We start from the raw sequence: 17,005 nt of genomic DNA on the forward strand, positions 1-17,005 counted from the left end.
GTGAAGGAAGCGTCCAAAGAAGCAGGAGCTTCTTTTTTTTTCTTTCTATTTTTCGGGCGGGCAGGCAGGTGACTTATCATCGGGGGACACTATTTTTTATTTTTTAATAAAGGACTTTTCAAAAACTGGCTTTTGTTTTTTTCATTTTTTTGTACACTTTTTTGGTGAATGGGTAGGGGTACGATGTACCCAATATCTATTCACTTAGGGGGGGCTGGGATCTATAGCCCCCCCAGCCCCTGCTATCGCAATGATCTGTATTAGCTCATTATTTATCAGCAATGTAACTGTTAGAGTTGGTTATTTTGTACATTTTGTCCCTTTACAAGAATGGGATATCCATGTTATTGTTTTCCTTGATGTTTTAATATATGTGATTTAATAAAATGTTATATTTTATGTACCCAGTGCCTTCAAAGTCCATGCTTCTTTTCATATTTTTGTATAGTCTTGTAATAGGATGTGGCACTCAATATGCTATGTAGGCGCCAAGTTTACTGCAATCTGGGAGCGCTTTCAATCTATATTTTATTATCTTCTACTAAGACTCTCAGATCTTTCTCCATTCTTGATTTACCCAAAGGTTCCCCCCCTAGAGTGTATTGTGCTTTTATGTTTTTAGTCCCCAAGTGCAAAACCTTACACTTCTCCACATTAAACTTCATTTGCCATGTAGTTGCCCACTCTGTTATTTTGTTTAGGTCATTCTGTAAGATTTCTGCATCATGATGTGAAGTTATTGCCCTGCCCAATTTTGTGTCATCTGCAAAAACTGAGATTGAGCTAATGATCCCGTCCTCAATGCTGTTTATGAATAAATTGAACAAGGTTGCTCCCGGGACTGAACCTTGGGGGACACTACTTACCACCCCGGACCAGTCTGAGTATGCGTTTTTTATTACCACCCTTTGGACACGCCCTTTTAACCACTTCCGTATCCAAGAGCAAACCTTGTGGTCGATGCCTGAAGACCTTATTTTATAAATTAAGCACTTGTGGGGAACTGTATCAAATGCCTTAGCAAAATCCAGGTACACCACATCCACAGGTCTCCCCCTATCTAGCTCACAGCTCACTTCCTCATAGAATGTTAACAGATTGGTTTGACAAGAGCGCCCTTTTGTAAACCCGTGCTGATTACTGCTGATGATGTTGTTGTCTTTAGCAAACTCTTGTATATAATCACTTATCATCCCTTCCAGAAGTTTACATATTATTGACGTCAGGCTGACTGGCCTATAATTTCCCAGGATATGCCTCTGCCCTTTTTTGAATATCGGTATCACGTTAGCTTTCCTCCAATCACCTGGTACAGTTCCTGTCATAATACTGTCAACAAAGATCAGGAATACTGGTCTAGATATAGTTTTACTAAGCTATTTGGGTACTCTTGGATGTACGTCATCCGGGCCTGGTGATTTATTTGTGTTAATTTTATCCAGACATTCCCTGATTTCACCCGCAAATCCAGTGAATAAAGTCATGGTCAGTGTACCCCTCCTTTTCCTGTGTAAAGACTGAGGAGAAAAAAGCATTAAACATGGTTGCCTTCTCTGTGTCCTCTGTAACCATCCTCCCATCATCATTAATTATGTGTGCAACATGCTCTGACCTCGTTTTTTTGCTGTTGATATATTTAAAGAATTTCTTAGGGTTGTTTTTACTATCCTCCGCTATTTGTCTCTCGAAGTTGATTTTAGCCATTTTGATTTCACATTTACATTTCTTATTTGCTTCCTTGTATTGCTGGAAAGCTGATAATGTGCTCTCCGATTTATATTTCTTGAAGGCCATTTTTTTTCCCTAATACGTTTTTTAACATTACAGTTTAGCCAGCCAGGTTTAGCTCTTCTTTATTTATTTCCCATAGGAATGCACTTCGAGATGCATTTGTTTAATATGTTCCTAAATCATTCCCATTTTTCCTCAGTGGTCAGTGTTCCTAGGGTTTGGTCCCAGTTTACTTTCTCCATTATTGAGCATCTGTGGATGCTTCTTTTTGCCGCAAGGTTTTGCAGGCTCTTGTTTAGAGGGTTTGTCCCCTCTTTGGGGGTGAAATGTTTCAGATTTGCTCCAGTTGTTTTTTTGTTGCGCTCCTGTTACCTGGTTGGCTACTCTTACCTGGTTAGCTACACTGCTTTTGGGTGTCCCACTGGTCAAGATTCTCAGGAGCTGTGTCCATCAATGAACGAAAGAGAAAATGGGATTTTTGACTTACCGTAAAATCCATTTCTCTGATGTTCATTGACGTACACAGCAACTGCCCCTCTATTGAGTTGTAATACTTCTGACACTGCTTGTAACAAATCAATGTACATCAGAGAAACTGATTTTACGGTAAGCCAAACATCCAATTTCTTTAGCTTTTTTTTTATTAGTAAGATGTACACGTCCCCATGTCAGTGACCAAACAAACCCCCCCCCCCCCCCAACCTCTGGCATTTGTTTTTAATAATTCATAGCTAACAGCCAAGAAAATGGCTATTATTGACTTTGCAGATTTGCCTCCAATTGATTTCTGTGGGGTAAAAATTCAGTATTTGAATATATCTAATGTTCACAGAACCCTGCTGAAACCGAACTTAGGAACTTTTGGCTCATCCCTATCTTGCAATGTCATTAGCATCTCAGTGGCTACAAATCCATCTCAGATTTCAAGGACTCAGAACATTTGGAGTGAATGATGCTATTTATTACTAATTTAGAAGATAATTTTTTTCCCCTCTGTGTTTACCAGACCTCTTTCCACTTTGTGCTAAGTGTTTACCTGTGATTTTACAACCTGAAAATTGTTCATGATTTTTTATCAGAGACTGCTTGCATTACTGCCGCATTTCTTTCACCTTATGGCATGTGGGTTTTGAAACAGCCATTGTAAGGTGCATTAAAATGTAGCAAAATGTAGACGTGTACTGTTATTATTACCCTGTAGTTAATATTTTCCAGTTTTCTGACACAAGAGATTATTATTTCTGTTAATCTTTATTTGTTGACTGCTAAGAAGAGCCCAATGACCCGAGCTGCAAAGTCAACAAACATATACTATGTCAGTCAAGGTTGATAGTCTATAGTAAAGATGCAGGTCCACGTAGTGCAAACATGAAAGGTATCACCTATGACTTTACTTCTCTAATACCTATGGCTAACATAGTACATCACTTAACTGCTAGATGTCCCAGAAGAAGTGTCAATGTGCCTTTTATTATAGTCTGTTCTGAGGTTTTCCAATTATGTGGTTTACAATAGGCATAACACAACACATAGAATGTCATATACAGCTTTCTAAGAAACTGATTTTTAAGTTCACATCTCTATTTCAAGCCCGCAGAAAGCTCCTTTTTGGTATAAAACCCAACTGAACCACACCTATATATGCTAAAATTGATCTTGAAACTCAGACAACATTAGATTCAGACCTAATTTTTCTTTTTTTTTATCTAAGAAAAAAAGCTTAGTGTCATAGACCAATAGTGTTGTTTTTGCCGGTAGAGAAATTTTGTTTGCAATCTACAGTGTCACTGTACTGGAAAAAAAACATAGTTACATAGTTACAGAGTCACATAGTAGGTTACATATAAAGTTACATAGTAGGTGAGGTTGAATAAAGACAATAGTCCATCCAGTTCAACCTGTGTAGGTGTGTGTGGCTGTAATCATCTAACATAGCCCTTAATGTCCTGATCCTTGAGATGTAAGTCTAAGAGTCTTTTGAAAGCCACCATACTACTCGCAGAAACCACCTCTTGTGGTAGACAATTCCACAATCTTGTAGCCCTAACAGTAAAGAACCCTCCTCGTTGCCTGAGGTTAAAACGCTTCTCCTCTAATCGCATTGTATGTCCTCGAGTCCTCATTCAATTCCTTCGAATGAACAGCTTTTTTTGTAAGCTGAGATCCCCATTAAGATATTTATAAATTGCTATCATGTCCCCCCTCAGACGTCTCTTCTCCAGGGAGAATAAATCGAGCGATTGCAGCCGCTCTTCATAGTTAAGGTCCTCCAAACCCCTAATCAGTTTAGTTGCCCTTCTCTGGACTCTCTCCAGCTCCAACACATCCCTCCTGAGGACTGGCGACCAGAACTGGACAGAATACTCCAGATGCGATCTGACCAGAGTTTTATAAAGTGGAAGGATTATAGTCTTATCTCTGGAATACATCCCTTTCTTTATGCATGCTAATAATCTGCTGGCTTTGGCAGCTGCCGCTTGACATTGCATGCTGTTGCCTAATCTATCATCAACCAAGACTCCCAGATCTTTCTCCATTTTTGATTCCCCCAGGGGTTCCCCTCCTAACGTGTATTGTATTTTTATGTTTTTAGTCCCCAAGTGCAAAACCTTACACTTCTCCACGTTAAACCTCATTTGCCATGTCGTTGCCCACTCCGTAATTTTGTCCAGGTCATTCTGTAGGATATCTGCTTCATGCTGTGCAGTTATTGCCCTGGCCAATTTTGTGTCATCTGCAAAAACTGATAACGAACTACTGATCCCGTCCTCAATGCTGTTTATGAATGAATTGAACAAGGTTGGTCCCAGGACTGAGCCCTGGGGCACCCCGCTTACTACCTCAGACCAGTCTGAGTATGCGCTGTTTATTACCACCCTTTGGACACGGCCTTTTAGCCAGTTTCGTATCCAAGAGCAAACCCTGCTGTCGATACCTGCAGACCTTATTTTATAAATTAAGCGCTTGTGGGGAACTATATCAAACGCCTTAGCGAAATCCAAGTACACCACATCCACTGGTCTGCCCCTATCTAGCTCACAGCTCACCTCCTCGTAGAATGCTAAGAGATTGGTTTGACAAGAACGCCCATTTGTAAACCTGTGCTGGTTACTGCTGATGATGTGGTTGTCTTTAGCATACTCTACGATATAGTCCCTTATCATCCCCTCCAGAAGTTTACATATTATTGATGTCAAACTGACAGGCCTATAATTTCCCGGGATATGCCTCTGGCCCTTTTTGAATATCGGAATCACGTTAGCCTTCCTCCAATCCCCTGGTACATCTCCTGTCCTAATACTTTCAGCAAAGATCAGGAACAGTGGTCTAGATATAACCTTACTGAGTTCCTTGAGAACTCTCGGATGTACGCCACCTGGGCCTGGTGATTTGTTTGTGTTAAGTTTATCCAGCCTTTCCCTGATTTCACCCTCTGTTAGCCATAGTGGCAAGTCCTGTGTATTACTACTAACCATACAGTCATGGTCAGTGTACCCCTCCTTTTCCTCTGTGAAGACTGACAAGAAAAAAGCATTCAGCACGGTTGCTTTTTCAGTGTCCTCTGTAACCATCCTCCCATCATCGTTAATTATGTGTGCAATATGCTAGTTTTTTTGCTGTTGATATATTTAAAGAATTTCTTTGGGTTTTTTTTTACTATCCTCCGCTATTTGTCTCTCAAAGTTGATTTTAGCCATCTTGATTTCTTGTTTACTTTTCTTATTTTCCTCCTTGTATTGCTGGAAAGCCGATACTGTGCCCTCTGATTTATATTTCTTGAAGGCAAATTTTTTTCCCCTAATAAGTTTTTTAACGCTACGGTTTAGCCAGCCAGGTTTGGCTTTGTCTCTTCTAAATTTATTTCCCATAGGAATGCACTGCAAGATGCATTTGCTTAATATGTTCCTAAAGCATTCCCATTTTTCCTCTGTGGTCAGTGATCCCAAGGTTTGGTCCCAGTTTACCCTTTCCATCAATGAGTACAATTTTGGAAAGTTTGCCCTTCTGAAATTTAGGGTTCTTATGTTCCCCACTTGCCTTGTTATATTGTTATTTATACTAAATGTGATCATCCTGTGATCGCTAGAGCCCAGGTTGTCCTGGACTCCTACCTCCGAGATTATGTCTGTGTCATTAGTGATCAATAGATCCAGGACTGCGTTTTCTCTGGTAGGAGAATCCACCAACTGTGACATGTAGTTGTCCTGTAAGGTTTCCGGGAATAGACGGGCCTTCTGTGAGTGTGCAGTCCCCTCTTCCCAGTCAATGTCGGGATAATTGAAGTCCCCCAATATGATGACTGATCCCAATCTTGCCACTTTACCCATTAGTGCTAAAAATTCCATCTCTACCTCCTCCCCTTGGTTAGGTGGCCTATAGCAAACCCCACAACTACTTTTCCCTTTTCTCCTTCCCTATGGAGTTCAACCCACACAGATTCTAAATCCATGCTCATCCCATCCGTAATGTCACTCCTTTCTATCACCTTTATATTGTTCTTGACATAGAGACATACCCCTCCCCCTCTTTTTCCTACCCTGTCTTTCCGGTACACCGAATACCCTTGCATATTGGCCAGCCAGTCATGTGAGGGGTCGAACCAAGTCTCTGTTATTCCCACAAGGTCTATGTCATCCTCATGTACTAACATTTCCAATTCATCCATTTTATTAGCTAGGCTCCTGGCATTAGCATATACCCCTCTTAGTTTTACGGAAGTTAAACGTGATTGGCGGTGATGTTTATTCCTGTTTGGTCTGAGGTTCTCCCGCACAGACCTGCCAATTGACGTTGTGGACCTACTGTCACTGCTGACCCTACAACTGCCTTCAGTCTTTTGCTCCCTCCTGACTGATTCTACTTCTGAGCCCCCCCCCCCGTCTCCTAGTTTAAAAGCCAACTTGGTGGCCATCTTTCTCCCCAAAAGAGCTGTACCGTCCCCATTAAGGTGCAGCCCATCCTTACTAAAGAGCCGGTATCCGACTGAGAAGTCAGCCCAGTTCTCCAGGAACCCAAACCCCTCCTTCCTACACCAGTTCCTCAGCCACTTGTTAAGTTCCCTAATCTCCTTCTGCCTCTCTTACGATATTACCATTTAAGGATTTATAGGGCAAAAAACATTATAATTATCATAGAGTTCCGATTCCCTTCATTACATTGTACAAACTGTTAGGGAGAATTCAGTGTCTTCCCCCTTGTAAACAAAAAGTTAAGAAGAATAAACGTTAGAGGCAGGAGCAGGGCAAAGTGTGTCACCTTCGCAACAGGCAGGCGTAACAGACATACAGTAGAACAAATTCCCACTGCAAGCTAAAAGGGTAAATCAAAGTTGAGAGTTTGAGACTGGAGTTATAGGACTCATCAGGCATAGCTTGTTATACAACAGCAGTAGAGCATCTATGCTTGAGGTATGCAGTGCCACAGCAATCCACCCAGAACAGGAAGAAGTTGTGGTGGACTTTATTACTTGACCAAGTTCTTTTGTCTATTTCACAAACCAGTAGTCAGCAGCAGCAACTTCAGGGTGGTTTATATATTGCTATTTCTGGTAAGTTTTTTGAAAATAATGGCTTTCTCCTCATGTGCACCTTTGCTATTTCTCTATTTAACTGGCTACCCCAAGGCAACTACTAACTACCAGGTCCAAATATGAGTACCGTTTGAGTATCCCTGGCACAATGCTTGGATAGAGTGATTCAAGTTACTTCTACACCTATACCTACTGCTCTAGCGATCTGTCAATACCTAGTAGAGTTGAGCGAACACCTGGATGTTCGGGTTCGGCGGGTTCGACCGTACTTGACAAAAAAGTCTGGGTTCGCGACCCGGACTTAACCCGAACTTTGTCTCGATCTCGAACCCCATTGAAGTCAATGGAGACCAGAACTTTTGAGCACTAAAATGCCTCTAAAACAAACATGGAAAGGGCTAGAGGGCTGCAAATTGCATCAAAATCATCTTAAGAGCATGGCAAGTGCTCTGCAAACAAATGTGGATAGGGAAATAACTTAAAAGAACATAAAAAACATAAAAATAAAAAATAATCATCTTGAATGATGTAGGAGGAGGACGAGGCCCATATGGAGTAGGAGGTTGAGGTGGCGGAGGATATGGCGGTGTAGGTGGAAGCGGCAGCGGTGGTGGAGGAGGAGGAGGAGGCGGCAGACGAGGACCATATGGAGTAGGAGGTTGAGGTGGCGGTGGATATGACGGTGTAGGTGGAAGCGGCGGTGGAGGAGGACAAGGTAGCCAACACTGGTTTGTGTTTTTAATTTTATTTCTTTTTAAATTAGGGTACATGCCAAAAAGAGTGAGAAAGATCAAAAATACAACAATGGCTGGGTAAGGCCGTTATACATGTCTATTCTGCACAAGGTACGGACAAGTCCTGTGGGATCCATGCCTGGTTCATTTTAATGAACGTGAGCTTGTCCACATTGGCTATGGACAGGCAGCTGCGCTTGTCTGTGATAACGCCCCCAGCCATGCTAAATACACGTTCAGATAATACACTGGCTGCAGGGCAGGCCAGCACCTCCAAGGCGTAAAGGGCAAGCTCAGGCAATGTGCCCAATTCGGAGAGCCAGAAGTTGAAGGGGGCAGACCCGTCATTCAGTACGTCTAGGCGTATGCACACATACTGCTCCACCATGTTAGTGCTGGGTCGTGGTGCTGCTGGTGGAGCTCCTGTTGCAAGGAGAGGACGTGGTCGATCTGTGCAAGCTACACGCACAAGTTAAACACCTTTCTCAGCTGCGAGTAGGCGACAGAACCATACAGCAGTATTTGGCAGGGCCTAATACGCCTCTACAAATGTTGAGGCCAGAAGTAGTACAGGCGATAGATAGTAGATTGGGTTGCTGACAGTGCCTCCAGTTCCTTCACATTGTTTCCCACCCAGTCTTCTGCTGAAAGGTCAGAGTTGGCACCTGCAGCCGATGTACATCAATCTTTCACCTCACCCCCTTGCAAATCAGCCAAGCAGTCTGAGCCCCAAGTCATGCAGCAGTCTCTTCTTCTTTTTCATGACTCTGTTAGCATGGTTTCCCAGGGCCATCCATCTAGCCCTGCCCCAGAAGTGGAAGAGATTGAGTGCACCGATGCCCAACCACTTATGTCTCAAGAAAGATGAGTACATGGGAGGACCATCGCAGCACGTCTCGGATGATGACAAAACACAGGTGCCAACTGCTTCAGAATTCCAAATTGTGGAGACCGACAAGGGTTGCAGGGGTGAAGACTGGGTGGAAGATGATGTGGAGGACGATGAGGTCCTCGACCCCACATGGAATGAATGTCATGCAGGTGACCTGAGTACTTTGGAGGAAGAGGCGGTGGTCGCACAGAGCCACCAGCACAGAAGAAGAGGGAGCAGGGTGCAAAACGGAGCGGTCGTGCCCTAGACACTACGCCTGCTACTGCCCAATGCAGCAAGGGACCGAGCACACCAAAGCCAGCTCAAAGGAGTTCCCTAGCATGGCAGTTCTTCAGACAATGTGATGATGACAGGACATGAGTGGTTTGCACGCTGTGCAATCAGAGCCTGAAGTGAGGCATAAACCTTCTCAACCTGAGCACAACCTGCATGACCAGGCATCTAAGTGCAAAGCATGAGCTGCAGTGGAGTAGACACCTCAAAAACCAATAAAGGTCTCTGGCTCCTCCTCCTTCCTCTTCTGCTGCTGCAGTCTCGGCCTCTTCATCCACCTCTGTAGTGAGACCAGCACCTGCCACCCCGCAAACAGAGGATCTGCCAGCAACACCACCAACAACACAAAATCAGGTATGCACTGCGCAACGCCATCTGTGGCAAGGTCTACCTAACTACGGATACGTGGACCAGTAAGTACGGTCAGGGACGTTATATCTCCCTAACAGCACACTGGGTAAATTCAGTGGCGGCTGGGCCTGAGGCGGATAGCAGTTAGGCTTCAGTTTGTCTCCTGTTCCTAACTCCTACTACTCTGCTTCCTCATCCTCTACCACCTCCTCATCCGGTCAGCATAACACCTTCACCACCAACTTCAGCACAGCCAGGGGTAAACAACAGCAGGCAGTTTTAAAACTTGCCTGTTTGGGGGAAAAACCACACAACGCACAGGAGTTGTGGAGGGGCATTGAACAGCAGACCGTTGAGTGGTTGGTGCCAGTGAGCCTCAAGCCCGGCCTGGTGGTGTGCGATAATGGGTGAAATCTCGTAGCAGCTCTGGGCCTAGCCGGTTTGACACACATCCCTTGCCTGGCGCATGTGCTGAATTTGGTGGTGCAGAGGTTCCTTAGAAATTACCCCGATATGTCAGAGCTGCTGCAGAAAGTGCGGGCCGTCTGTGTGCACTTTCGGCGTTCTCACCCTGCTGCTGCTCGCCTGTCAGCGTTGCAGCATAACTTCGGCCTTCCCGCTCACCGCCTCACATGTGATGTGCCCACAAGGTGGAACTCCACCTTTCACATGCTGGCCAGACTGTGTGAGCAGCAGCAGGCCATAGTGGAGTTTCAGCTGCAGCACGCATGCATGAGTCACTTTGCGGAACAGCACCACTTCACCACCAGTAACTGGGCCTCCATGCGAGACCTGTGTGCCTTGTTGCACTGTAACATATGCAGACTAGGCTGCAATGTAATATTTTTTCCCTAAATGGGTGTTTATTGAATAGCGGAATAGAACAACAGTATCCAACGAGTGTATCTCACAGTAAAATATTCAGACTAAGCCGCAATGTAATATTTTTTTCCTAAATGGGTGTTTATTGAATAGCGGAATAGAACAACAGTATACAACGGGTGTATCTCACACGTACAGATACAGACTAGGCCGCAATTTAATATTTTTTCCCTAAATGGGTGTTTATTGAATAACAGACTAGAACAACAGTATACAACGGGTGTATCTCACACGTACAGATACAGACTAGGCCGCAATTTAATATTTTTCCCCTAAATGGGTGTTTATTGATTAGCGGACTAGAAAAACAGTATCCAATTAGTGTATCTCACACGTACAGATACAGACTAAGCCGCAATTTAATATCTTTCTGTCCCCTAAATGTTTTTTTTTTATTGCATTGCGCAATACAACAGTATGCAATGGGTGTATCTCACTGTAGCATATGCAGACAGGGCCGCAATCAACTGTTTTTGCCCCTAAATGTTTTTTTTTATTGCAATGCGCAATACAACAGTATGCAATGGGTGTATCGCACTGTTACATATGCGGACAGGGCCGCAATAAACTCTTTTGTCCCCTAAATAGTTTTTTTTATTGCAAGGTGCAATACAACAGTATGTAATAGGTGTATCTTACTGTAACATATGCTGACAGGGCCGCAATCAACTTTTTTTGCCCCTAAATGTTTTTTTTTTTATTGCAAGGCACAATACAACAGTATGCAATGGGTGTATCTCACTGTAACATATGCAGACAGGGCCACAATCAACTTTTTTGCCCCTAATTTTTTTTTTTTTATGGCAAGGCGCAATACAACAGTATGCAATGGGTGTATCTCACTGTAACATATGCGGACAGGGCCGCAATCAACTTTTTTTGCCCCTAAATGTTTTTTTTTATTGCAAGGTGCAATACAACAGTATGCGATGGGTGTATCTCACTGTAACATATGCAGACAGGGCCGCAATCAACTTTTTTTGCCCCTGAATGTTTTTTTTTATTGCAAGGCACAATAGAACAGTATGCAATGGCTGTATCTCACTGTAACATGTGCGGACAGGGCCGCAATCAACTTTTTTTTACCCCTAAATGTTTTTTTTTTTTATTGCAAGGCGCAATACAACAGTATGCAATGGGTGTATCTTACGGTAACATATGCGGACAGGGCCGCAATAAACTCTTTTGTCCCCTAAATGTTTTTTTATGGCAAGGCGCAATACAACAGTATGCAATGGGTGTATCTCACTGTAACATATGCAGACAGGGCCGCAATCAACTTTTTTTGCCCCTAAATGTTTTTTTTTTATTGCAAGGTGCAATACAACAGTATGCGATGGGTGTATCTCACTGTAACATATGCAGACAGGGCCGCAATCAACTTTTTTTGCCCCTGAATGTTTTTTTTTTATTGCAAGGCACAATAGAACAGTATGCAATGGCTGTATCTCACTGTAACATGTGCAGACAGGGCCGCAATCAACTTTTTTTGCCCCTAAATGTTTTTTTTTTATTGCAAGGCACAATACAACAGTATACAATGGGTGTATCTCACTGTAACATATGCGGACAGGGCTGCAATAAACTCTTTTGTCCCCTAAATAGTTTTTTTTATTGCAAGGCGCAATACAACAGTATGCAATGGGTGTATCTCACTGTAACATATGCAGACAGGGCCGCAATCAACTTTTTTTGTCCACTAAATGTTTTTTTTTTATTGCAAGACGCAATACAACAGTATGCAATGGGTGTATCTCACTGTAACATATGCAGACAGGGCCGCAATCAACTTTTTTTGCCCCTAAATGTTTTTTTTTATTGCAATGGGCATTACAACAGTATGCAATGGGTGTATTGCACTGTAATGTATGAATGAAAAACTGAAAAATAATTGTCCCTTTAATTGGTGCTTGTTGAATAGCAGATTTGAAATGCAGTGTCTAAACGCTGTAAGTCACAGTAAAATATGAAGGAAAAAGTTTTTTTCTTTTTAAAATGCAGATTAAGCAGACACATATGCACTGAGGTTGCAGGAAATGCCCGCTACACACCGCACGCCTGACAGGTTGGATACTGTTGTTCTATTCCTCTATTGAATAAAAAAAAAAAAAAACATTTGAATGAAAAACTCAAAAATAATTTTTTTACCCTAAATACTGAAAAAGAATGATTTTCCCCTCACATTGGTGCTTTTTGAAGAGCAGGTTAGAAAAGCAGTGTCTGTCTAAAGACTGTATGTCAAAGTTAAATATGAAGGAAAAAATGTTTTTTCTTTTTTAAATGCAGATTAAGCAGACACATATGCACTGAGCTTGCATGAAATGTGCACCTTTCTCCTCCTCACTTGGCTCAGGTCAGGGCATAAAGATCGTGCACTGCACCCCACACAATCAAATCAATGTAGATCGCTGTATGATAAAGCAGATTTATCACGTACCTGATCAGAGGCCGAGGTGCTGAGAGGGCTTCCCTTGTGGCTAAGTGCAAGGCACCCCTGGAGGTGGAGACAGGGAATGCTGTGCCCAAAGGAACAGGAGTCGCCAGCTGCGGCAAGCTCCGGTGAAGAGGTGACTGCTGTGGTAGTAGACACGTAGTGCGTGCTGAAATGCAGGATGCCTTGAAGGTGACCGGAGGAGGTAGCCAGGCGTGCGACAAGAGTGAGGTCAAGGTCAAGTCAAGGGGTCAAACACAGTTCATTAAGCAGTAGAGGAGTCCGTAGGAGCAAGCCAGGGGTCATACACGGGAACAGCAGACTGGAGCAGAGTAGGTAAACAAGCCGATGGTCGGAGCCAGGAGGAGAGACAAGACAGGTGAGACAAGCCGGGTCGGTAACAGGTAATCCAAGTAAACAGGAACAGGAACACAGGAAGCAGGAAACAGGAAGCTGAAGATCATCCAGCAACTAATGGTTGGAGCAGGCTGGTTTAAATAGGCCACTGGGCGTCGCTGCATTAGTGTGGGCGGAAGATCCAGCTCTCTTGTGGGAAGTTCCCTGACAGTGCCCCCACCCAAAGGGCAGCCTCCGGATGCCCAATTTGGCCTGCTTCTCAGGATGCTTGTTAAAAAATTCTCTAAGAAGTTTGGGGGCATGAACGTTATTTGCAGGCTCCCATGAACTTTCCTCAGGTGAATACCCTTTCCACTTAATCAGATATTGGACCTGTCTTCCCCTCTTTCGGCAGTCTAGGATGGCCTCTACCGCATACTCAAATTCCTCACCCACAGAGATGGGAGGTGGAGGTAGATCACCCCTTCCTGAGAAAGGGCCAGAAGAGGCAGATTTGAGCAAGGAGATATGGAAAACAGGATGGATCCTGTAGAAATCCGGTAAAGAAAGTTCGAAGGCTACAGGGTTGATTTCCTTCTTGATTTTGAAAGGGCCAATGTACCTTGGACCCAACTTCCGTGATGGGCAGGGTAGTTTGAGGTTTGCCGTGGAGAGCCACACTTCATCCCCCACTTTCAAGGCTGGATTCTCCTTTCTCTTCTTGTCATATGACCTCTTGTAATCTTCCCGCGCTTTACGCATGGTTGCCTGGAGGGTTAGGTAGTTCTCTTGGATAAAGGTTAATCTATGCTGAACCGCGGGTACGGTTGCTTCTGGTACAGAGTTGGGTAAAAAAGAGGGGTGAAAGCCGTAATTGGCTCAGAATAGGGATTGGTTGGTGGTGGCATGAATAGAGTTATTGTAAGCAAACTCTGCGCAGGGCAGTAAGGCCATCCAATTATCCTGTGAGAAGGAAGAAAAACAACGAAGGTATTGTTCCAACGGGTGATGAGCCCAGGACTGCGGTTCTTTGGAGAGCAGAGAGATGACAAATCCCACTTTAACTGTTTCCAGGGAGAAGGTCCTTGGTTGCAGAGCCAGGTAGAGAGAACAGGCATTCTTAAAGGCCCTGAACTTCCTCCGATCGCCGGAAAAACTCTCTGGAGTGGGCACCCTGGGTTCAGGAGGAGGAGGAGCCATCATCATAGGAGTGGGTGAGTGATGCTCCGGAGTCAGTGAGGCTGAGGCAAGACCTGCAGAAGGAGGAGCTGTAGTTGCGGAGGATACTGCCAAGTTCTGTAAACGACCCTCCAACTGGAAGTACCCATCCTGTAGGTTGGTCACTGCTTGAGTGAGGGCTGCGACTTGCTGGCACAGAGCCTCGAGCTGGGAAGCACCTCTGTCGGCCTCTGACATATTGTGGCTGGATGATACTATCACGTACCTGATCAGAGGCCGAGGTGCTGAGAGGGCTTCCCTTGTGGCTAAGTGCAAGGAACCCCTGGAGGTGGAGACAGGGAATGCTGCGCCCAAAGGAACAGGGGTCGCCAGCTGCGGCAAGCTCCGGTGAAGAGGTGACTGCTGTGGTAGTAGACACGTAGTGCGTGCTGAAATGCAGGATGCCTTGAAGGTGACCAGAGGAGGTAGCCAAGTCAAGGTCAAGGAGGTAGCCAAGACAAGAGCCAGGTCAAGGTCAAGCCAAGGGGTCAAACACAGTTCATCAAGCAGTAGAGCAGTCCGTAGGAGCAAGCCGGGGGTCATACACGGGAACAGCAGACTGGAGCAGAGTTGGTAAACAAGCCGATGGTCGGAGCCAGGAGGAGAGACAAGACAGGTGAGACAAGCCGGGTCGGTAACAGGTAATCCAGGTAAACAGGAACAGGAACACAGGAAGCAGGAAACAGGAAGCTGAAGATCATCCAGCAACTAATGGCTGGAGCAGGCTGGTTTAAATAGGCCACTGGGCGTCGCTGCATTAGTGTGGACGGAAGATCCAGCTCTCTTGTGCGAAGTTCCCTGACAAGATTGTTCCTATGCTTTCCCTACAAGCAATCTCTCCAGCCTCGCCCTACAGTAAACTCCTATCTCTCTCTCAGCAGCAGCAGTCAGGAACCTGTCCCAAGTATAGTTATAGCAGAGTGACGCGCGGCGCTGTGTGACTCCAGCTTATATAGAGTCTGGGTCACATGCTGCACTGGCCAATCACAGCCATGCCATTAGTAGACATGGCTGTGATGGCTTCTAGGGCACACTAGTTAAACGCTTGCTGATTGGCTGTCTTGCACCTGTTGAAAGCGCGCCATTAAAACCGCACCAAAACATCAAATAACGTTACTGAACAACGGACAGTACCCGAACATACAACAAAATGTTCGGGTTCGGGTCCGGTACCGAATACCCAAAAGTCCGGTACGAACACAAACAATACAGTCCGGGTTCGCTCAACCCTAATACCTAGCTATCCAGGACACAATTTATGGAAGGCCTGACCCATGCTACTTGTTCTCCTATGATTACCAGTTACCACTGTTATCTTGTGAACCCTCAGACCTCAATTTGAAATGCCTAAAGCTTGAGTAATATCTTACTATTTCTGGTACAATTTTTGGAATGAGTGGATCTTGTTACTTCCAAGGCCCTATTCATACAGGAGTACTTAAGTGTATGCCTGTGCGAGGGCTGTGTTTGCCCACATTGGGAAGCACAGGAGTTTTGTACATCCCCATGCAGGCATTCCCATTGATGTGAATATAGACACAGCTGCTGCTCCCAATTTGACATCCATACGGATGCGGGTCTCCAAATGCACACCTTCTGTATGCAGGGACCCACACGCACCTACACCCACATGGCTTTCAAATGAGAAGCAGTGGCTATGCTCATGCAGCTGCTGCATCTCAATTGACATGAATATGAAATGCCTGCATGGGGATGCACAGAACACCCGTGCATCCTCGTGCAGACAAATATGAGGATCACATGGACGTATGCTTAACCACTTAAGCCCCGGAGGATTTGGCTGCTAAACGACCAGGGGGTATTTTGCGATTCGGCACTGCGTGAATTTAACGGACAATTGCGCGGTCGTGCGACGCTGTACCTAAACGAATTTGGCGTCCTTTTTTTCCCACAAACAGAGCTTTCTTTTGGCGGTATTTGATCACCTGTGCGATTTTTTGATCACGCGCTATAAACAAAAAAAGAGCGTCAATTTTGCAAAAATAGCAATATTTTTCCCTTTTTTTATATGAAATTCCCCCCAAAAAAAATGTAAAAATCAAAATTTTTTAACATTTTCGGCCAATTTGTTTTATGCTACCTATGTTTGGTAAAAAAAATCGCAAAAAGCGTATTTTGATTGGTTTGCGCAAAAGTTATTGCGTTTACTAACTAAGGGAAAGATTTTTGTCATTTTTGTTGGTTTTTTTTTTAGCGCGTAATGGCGGCGATCTGCGATTTTTTTGCCATACTGCGACATTGCGGCGGACAGATCGGACCCTTGACTGACATTTTTTACACTTTTGGGGTTACCAGTGACATTTCTACAGTAATCAGTGCTATATATATGCACTGTTACTGTAAAAATACACTGGTAGTGAAGGGGTTAACTTTATTTGAGAGGGAGGGGCTGTGTGTGTCCCTAGGGGTGTGATTCTAACTGTGATTGGCTGTGGCTTCAGCTGTATGCAGAGTGATCAACGGATCTACATAGTAGATCCATATGATCAGCTCTCATACAGAGGGGAGAATGACAGGCAGCTTGTTTACACAAGCTGCCTGACTTTCTCCCTCTCCCCCGCCGATCACAGAGTGGCCGGCGGACATCGGGTCCGCCGGTCACACGC

This window comes from Pelophylax lessonae, assembly GCF_965119305.1.
Source record: "Pelophylax lessonae genome assembly, chromosome: 1".
NCBI lineage: Eukaryota > Metazoa > Chordata > Amphibia > Anura > Ranidae > Pelophylax > Pelophylax lessonae.